Source organism: Aegilops tauschii, chromosome 7 (assembly GCF_002575655.3).
Source record: "Aegilops tauschii subsp. strangulata cultivar AL8/78 chromosome 7, Aet v6.0, whole genome shotgun sequence".
Lineage (NCBI taxonomy): Eukaryota > Viridiplantae > Streptophyta > Magnoliopsida > Poales > Poaceae > Aegilops > Aegilops tauschii.
In genome coordinates, this window is record NC_053041.3 from 148,062,962 (window position 1) to 148,071,510 (window position 8,549).

An 8,549-nucleotide genomic window follows, 5' to 3' on the forward strand; every position below is an offset into this window, starting at 1 on the left:
CATGTCACTATTTGATTGCATGTGATGTTTATCATGTTTTTGCATCTTATTTGCTTAGAACGACGGTAGCAAGTAGGATGATCCCTTATAATAATTTCAAGAAAGTGTTCACCCTAACTGTGCACCATTGCGAAGGTTCGTTGTTTCGAAGCACCACATGATGATCGGGTGTGATAGATTCTAACGTTCGAATACAACGGGTGTTGACGAGCCTAGCATGTACAGACATGGCCTCGGAACACACGCAATACACTTAGGTTGACTTGACGAGCCTAGCATGTACAGACATGGCCTCGGAACACGGAGGACCGAAAGGTCGAGCATGAGTCGTATAGAAGATACGATCAACATGGAGATGTTCACCGATCTTGACTAGTCCGTCTCACGTGATGATCGGACACGGCCTAGTTAAGCTCGGATCATGTTTCACTTAGATGACGAGAGGGATGTCTATCTGAGTGGGAGTTCATTAAATAATTTGATTAGATGAACTCAATTATCATGAACTTAGTCTAAAATCTTTACACTATGTCTTGTAGATCAAATGGCCAACGTTGTCCTCAATTTCAACGCGTTCCTAGAGAAAACCAAGCTGAAAGATGATGGCAGCAACTATACGGACTGGGTCCGGAACCTGAGGCTCATCCTCATAGTAGCCAAGAAAGATTATGTCTTAGAAGCACCGCTAGGTGATGCACCAACCCCACAGAACCAAGACGTTATGAACGCTTGGCAATCACGTGCTGATGATTACTCCCTCGTTCAGTGCGGCATGCTTTACAGCTTAGAACCGGGTCTCCAAAAGCGTTTTGAGAAACATGGAGCATATGAGATGTTCGAGGAGCTGAAACTGGTTTTTCAAGCTCATGCCCGGGTCGAGAGATATGATGTCTCCGACAAGTTCTTCAGCTGTAAAATGGAGGAGAACAGTTCTGTTAGTGAGCACATACTCAGAATGTCTGGGTTGCACAACCGCTTGTCTCAGCTGGGAGTTAATCTCCCGGATGACGCGGTCATTGACAGAATCCTCCAGTCGCTTCCACCAAGCTACAAGAGCTTTGTGATGAACTACAATATGCAGGGGATGGAAAAGACCATTGCCGAGGTATATTCAATGCTGAAATCAGCGGAAGGGGAGATCAGAAAAGAACATCAAGTGTTGATGGTGAATAAAACCACCAAGTTCAAGAAGGGCAAGGGTAAGAAGAACTTCAAGAAGGACGGCAAGGGAGTTGCCGCGCCTGGTAAACCAGTTACTGGGAAGAAGTCAAAGAATGGACCCAAGCCCGGGACTGAGTGCTTTTATTGCAAGGGAAGTGGTCACTGGAAGCGGAACTGCCCCAAATATTTAGCGGACAAGAAGAAGGCCGGCAACACCCAAGGTATATGTGATATACAAGTAATTGATGTGTACCTTACCAGTACTCGTAGTAGCTCCTGGGTATTTGATACCGGTGCGGTTGCTCATATTTGTAACTCAAAGCAGGAACTACGGAATAAACGAAGACTGGCAAAGGACGAGGTGACGATGCGCGTCAGGAATGGTTCCAAGGTCGATGTGATCGCCGTCGGCACGCTACCTCTGCATCTACCCACGGGATTAGTTTTAAACCTCAATAATTGTTATTTAGTGCCAGCTTTGAGCATGAACATTGTATCTGGATCTCGTTTAATTCGAGATGGCTACTCATTTAAATCCGAGAATAATGGTTGTTCTATTTATTTGAGAGATATGTTTTATGGTCATGCCCCGCTGGTCAATGGTTTATTTTTGATGAATCTCGAACGTGATGTTACACATGTTCATAGTGTGAATACCAAAAGATATAAAGTTGATAACGATAGTCCCACATACTTGTGGCACTGCCGCCTTGGTCACATTGGTGTCAAGCGCATGAAGAAGCTCCATGCAGATGGACTTTTGGAGTCTCTTGATTACGAATCATTTGACACGTGCGAACCATGCCTCATGGGTAAGATGACCAAGACTCCGTTCTCCGGAACAATGGAGCGAGCAACCAACTTATTGGAAATCATACATACCGATGTGTGTGGTCCAATGAGTGTTGAGGCTCGCGGAGGATATCATTATGTTCTCACTCTCACTAATGATTTAAGTAGATATGGATATGTCTACCTGATGAAACACAAGTCCGAAACCTTTGAAAAGTTCAAAGAATTTCAGAGTGAGGTTGAGAATCAACGTGACAGGAGAATAAAATTCCTACGATCAGATCGTGGTGGAGAATATTTAAGTCACGAGTTTGGTGCACACTTAAGGAAATGTGGAATAGTTTCACAACTCACGCCGCCTGGAACACCTCAGAGAAATGGTGTGTCTGAACGTCGTAATCGCACTCTATTGGATATGGTGCGATCTATGATGTCTCTTACCGATTTACCGCTCGCATTTTGGGGTTATGCTTTAGAGACTACCACATTCACTTTAAATAGGGCTCCGTCGAAATCCGTTGAGACGACACCGTATGAATTATGGTTTGGGAAGAAACCTAAGCTGTCGTTTCTAAAAGTTTGGGATGCGATGCTTATGTCAAGAAACTTCAACCTGAAAAGCTCGAACCCAAATCGGAAAAATGTGTCTTCATAGGATACCCTAAGCAAACTATTGGGTATACCTTCTACCTCAGATCCGAAGGCAAGATCTTCGTTGCCAAGAACGGGTCCTTTCTGGAGAAGGAGTTTCTCTCGAAAGAATTGAGTGGGAGGAAAGTGGAACTTGATGAGGTGATAGTCACCCCTTCCGAACCGGAAAGTAGCGCAGCACGGGAAAATGTTCCTGTGGTGCCTACACCGACTGGGGAGGAAGTTAATGATGATGATCATGAAGCTTCGGATCAAGTTACTGAATTTCGTAGGTCCACAAGGACACGTTCCGCACCAGAGTGGTACGGCAACCCTGTCCTGGAAATCATGTTGTTAGACAACGGTGAACCTTCGAACTATGAAGAAGCGATGGCGGGCCCGGATTCCGACAAATGGCTAGAAGCCATGAAATCCGAGATAGAATCCATGTATGAAAACAAAGTATGGACTTTGACTGACTTGCCCGATGAGCGGCGAGCCATAGAAAACAAATGGATATTTAAGAAGAAGACGGACGCGGATGGTAATGTGACCATCTACAAAGCTCGACTTGTCGCTAAGGGTTATCGACAAGTTCAAGGGGTTGACTACGATGAGACTTTCTCACCCGTAGCGAAGCTGAAGTCCATCCGAATCATGTTAGCAATTGCCGCATACTATGATTATGAGATATGGCAGATGGACGTCAAAACGGCATTCCTTAATGGCTTCCTTAAGGAAGAGTTGTATATGATGCAGCCGGAAGGTTTTGTCGATCCTAAGAATGCTAACAAAGTGTGCAAGCTCCAGCGCTCAATCTATGGGCTGGTGCAAGCATCTCGGAGTTGGAACATTCGCTTTGATGAGATGATCAAAGCGTTTGGGTTTACACAGACTTATGGAGAAGCCTGTGTTTACAAGAAAGTGAGTGGGAGCTCTGTAGCATTTCTCATATTATATGTGGATGACATATTATTGATGGGAAATGATATAGAATTCTTGGAAAGTATAAAGGCCTATTTGAATAAGTGTTTTTCAATGAAGGACCTTGGAGAAGCTGCTTATATATTAGGCATCAAAATCTATAGAGATAGATCAAGACGCCTCATTGGTCTTTCACAGAGTACATACCTTGACAAGATATTGAAGAAGTTCAGTATGGATCAGTCCATAAAGGGGTTCTTGCCTGTATTGCAAGGTGTGCAATTGAGCACGGCTCAATGCCCGACCACGGCAGAAGATATAGAAGAGATGAGTGTCATCCCCTATGCCTCGGCCATAGGGTCTATTATGTATGCCATGCTGTGTACCAGACCTGATGTAAACCTTGCCGTAAGTTTGGTAGGAAGGTACCAAATTAATCCCGGCAAGGAACACTAGACAGCGGTCAAGAATATCCTGAAGTACCTGAAGAGGACTAAGGATATGTTTCTCGTTTATGGAGGTGACGAAGAGCTCGTCGTAAAGGGTTACGTCGACGCTAGCTTCGACACAGATCTGGATGACTCGAAGTCACAGACCGGATACGTGTATATTTTGAATGGAGGAGCAGTAAGCTGGTGCAGTTGCAAGCAAAGCGTCGTGGCGGGATCTACATGTGAAGCGGAGTACATGGCAGCCTCGGAGGCAGCACAGGAAGCAGTCTGGATGAAGGAGTTCATTACCGACCTAGGGGTGATTCCCAATGCGTCGGGCCCAATGACTCTCTTCTGTGACAACACTGGAGCTCTTGCCCTTGCGAAGGAGCCCAGGTTTCACAGGAAGACCAGGCATATCAAGCGTCGCTTCAACTCCATTCGTGAAAGTGTTCAAAATGGAGACATAGATATTTGTAAAGTACACACGGACCTGAATGTAGCAGATCCGTTGACTAAACCTCTCCCTAGGGCAAAACATGATCAACACCAGGACGCAATGGGTGTTCGATTCATCACAATGTAACTAGATTATTGACTCTAGTGCAAGTGGGAGACTGTTGGAAATATGCCCTAGAGGCAATAACAAATGGTTATTATTATATTTCTTTGTTCATGGTAATTGTCTATTGTTCATGCTATAATTGTATTGTCCGGAAATCGTAATACATGTGTGAATACATAGACCACAAAGTGTCCCTAGTAAGCCTCTAGTTGACTAGCTCGTTGATCAGCAGATAGTCATGGTTTCCTGACTATGGACATTGGATGTCATTGATAACGGGATCACATCATTAGGAGAATGATGTGATGGAAAAGACCCAATCCTAAGCATAGCATAAAAGGTCGTGTAGTTTCGTTTGCTAGAGCTTTTCCAATGTCAAGTATCTTTTCCTTAGACCATGAGATCGTGCAACTCCCAGATACCGTAGGAGTGCTTTGGGTGTGCCAAACGTCACAACGTAACTGGGTGACTATAAAGGTGCACTACGGGTATCTCCGAAAGTGTCTGTTGGGTTGGCACGGATCGAGACTGGGATTTGTCACTCCGTGTGACGGAGAGGTATCTCTGGGCCCACTCGGTAATGCATCATCATAATGAGCTCAATGTGACTAAGGCGTTAGTCACGGGATCATGCATTGCGGTACGAGTAAAGAGACTTGCCGGTAACGAGATTGAACAAGGTATTGGGATACCGACGATCGAATCTCGGGCAAGTAACATACCGATTGACAAAGGGAATTGCATACGGATTGATTGAATCCTCGACACCGTGGTTCATCCGATGAGATCATCGTGGAACATGTGGGAGCCAACATGGGTATCCAGATCCCGCTGTTTGTTATTGACCGGAGAGGCGTCTCGGTCATGTCTGCATGTCTCCCGAACCCGTAGGGTCTACACACTTAAGGTCCGGTGACGCTAGGGTTGTAGAGATATATGTATGCGGAAACCCGAAAGTTGTTCGGAGTCCCGGATGAGATCCCGGACGTCACGAGAGGTTCCGGAATGGTCCGGAGGTGAAGAATTATATATAGGAAGTCAAGTTTCGGCCACCGGGAAAGTTTCGGGGGTTACCGGTATTGTACCGGGACCACCGAAAGGGTCCCGGGGGTCCACCGGGTGGGGCCACCTGTCCCGGAGGGCCCCGTGGGCTGAAAGTGGAAGGGAACCAGCCCTTAGTGGGCTGGGGCGCCCCCCTTGGGCCTCCCCCCATGCGCCTAGGGTTGGGAACCCTAAGGGGGGGAGCTTCCCCCTTGCCTTGGGGGGCAAGGCACCCCTTTCCACCCCTTGGCCGCCGCCCCCCCAACCCTAGATGGGTTTTGGCCGGCCCCCCCTCCCAAGGGGGCCTATATAAAGGGGGGGAGGGAGGGCAGCAACCTACAGCCTTGGGCGCCTCCCTCCCCCCCTGCAACACCTCTCTCTCTCTCTCGCAGAAGCTTGGCGAAGCCCTGCCGGAGACCCGCTACATCCACCACCACGCCGTCGTGCTGTTGGATCTCCATCAACCTCTCCTCCCCCCTTGCTGGATCAAGAAGGAGGAGACGTCGCTGCACCGTACGTGTGTTGAACGCGGAGGTGCCGTCCGTTCGGCACTCGGTCATCGGTGATTTGGATCACGGCGAGTACGACTCCGTCATCCACGTTCATTTGAACGCTTCCGCTCGCGATCTACAAGGGTATGTAGATGCACTCCTTTCCCCTCGTTGCTAGTAGACTCCATAGATGCATCTTGGTGAGCGTAGGAAAATTTTAAATTATGCTATGATTCCCAACAGGACGGCCGCACCGCCACTCCGTCGCTGACTCCAGCCGGCTTGTCGTCTCACGCTCGTCGCGCTCCCACGGACGCGCAGGCCGCGCTGCTCATGGCGCGCGAGCTCCTGCGTTACCACCCGGTCGATGACCTCTACGAGGACTGGCTCGACTGCATCGCCGAGCTCGTCAGCGCCGCTGGGGGCTCCCCCGTACCGTCCCTCTCGCTGCCTCGTCCCCCACCAGCTACGGGCGACGTAGCTCACGAAGCGCCTCCACCTCCCCCGCACCAAGACGGCGTCCTGGCGCCAAGACACGCGGCCCCGCGGCGTGACTCACCGCGCCAGGCGCCCGCGCGTGAAGAAAGAAGCTGCCAAGAAGTTCCTCGACCGCAAGAGAACGCTCCACCGCTCCCAGCACCGCCACGTCAGGATCGCTTGCCGCGGCAGGGCCATGCGCCGCTTGCCGTGGCGGCACGAGGTCACCAAGATATAGCTCCGCTCCCACGATGGGCCCCGGTGGCGACAGCAGGCTGCCGCGCCTTCACTCCGGTGCTGCGCAACGTCGTTTGGCCGGGCAAGTTCAAACCAGACCTGCCTCCTCGCTACGACGGCACCCCCGACCCTGCAGAGTTCTTGCAGCTCTACGAGCTGAGCATCGAGGCGGCCAACAGCGACGAGAAAGTCATGGCAAACTGGTTTCCCATGCCTCTCAAGGACGGCGCACGCTCTTGGCTCCTGAACCTGCCCGCGGGATCCATCTCCTCCTGGGGTGAGATGCGTGATCGCTTCATCGCCAACTTCCAGGGCACTCGCGACCGCCCGCCGGCCACGGGTGACCTGCGCCGCATCAAGCAGCAGCCCGAAGAGACCCTGCAGAAGTACATTCAGCGCTTCAACTGCGCCCGCCTCAAGATCCCCAAGGTGACGGACGAGGCCATCATCTCTACATCCTCTGATGGCGTTCACGATGTCAAGATGAAGGAGAAGCTCGCTATCCATGAAGACTTGTGCACGGCCTTGGAGCTGTTCAACCTAGTAACCAAGTGCGCGAGAGCCGAGGAGGGGCGTCTCTCCCTCGTCGAGCTCGCGACGGTAGATCCAGAAGACAAGAAAGCCAAGGCCAAGGACGTGAAACGCAAGGGAGTAGCCGTACTCGCAGCGGAGCCGGATATGAAGCGCGGCCTGGACCTTCCTGAGTCGTCCAAGAGCAGCCGACCATTTTGCGCCTTCCACAACGTGCACAACCACAACACCAACGACTGTCAAGAGCTCAGAGCCATTCGAGATGGACGCTTTGGTACGCCCCGAGCGCAACGACCGGGGCTTCGGCCGAGGAGGAGGACGAGGCGGAGGATGCCGGGACGACCGCGGCCCTCGCCAGGAATGGCGCGACCGACCTCGTGAGGACCACTGGCTGGACCAGCCTCGTGAAGGCAACTGGAGGGATCAGCCTCGCGAGGATCGCCCTCAGGGCAACGCTGGCCTTCCTCCGCTGCCGCCACCACCAAGGAGGAACGACGACTACCACCAGGACGAGGGGGCCGGGGGCTTTCAGGAACCTCGCGCCATCGCCTGCATCTTGGGCGGTGCGCAGGCCCCAGCCTCCCCGCGCCTCTTCAAGCAGTTTGCTCGTGAGGTGAACGCGGCTCTTCCCAAGCTCGAGGCCACGCACCCGCTCAGGTGGTCCAAGTGTGCCATCACCTTCAGCTCAGCTGACCAGCTCAAGTGCGCGGCAACTTCCGGCGCCCTCTCGATACTCTGTTCGCCCGTCATCAGCAACATTCAAGTCACCAAGACCCTCATCGACGGTGGAGCAGGACTCAATGTCCTGTCCGTCAAGACATTCGACAGCCTCCAAGTGCCGTATCAACAGATGCAGCCTACCAAGCCCTTCTCAGGAGTAACTGATGGCTCCACCACCCCGATAGGGTAGGTCCGCCTTCCTGTCACCTTTGGAGAACGCAAGAACTACCGCACCGAGCTCATCGACTTCAACGTCGCCCATATCCGCCTACCGTACAATGCCATCCTCAGGTACCCAGCATTGGCCAAGTTCATGGCGGTCACGCATCACGTCTACAACGTCCTCAAGATGCCCGGGAGCGGCGGGATCATCACGGTCCCCTGCGAAGAAAGAGATGCGGTGTGTTCCCTTGAGCGTGCCTTCCAAGCCGCAGCAATTGAAGACCCCGACAACGAAGGAATCATGTACCCTCCTGAGGCCATCCCCAAGAAGAAGAAGCAGCTGCTCCATGCAGGTCCTCAGGAGGGCGACACCACCAGCGGCACCAC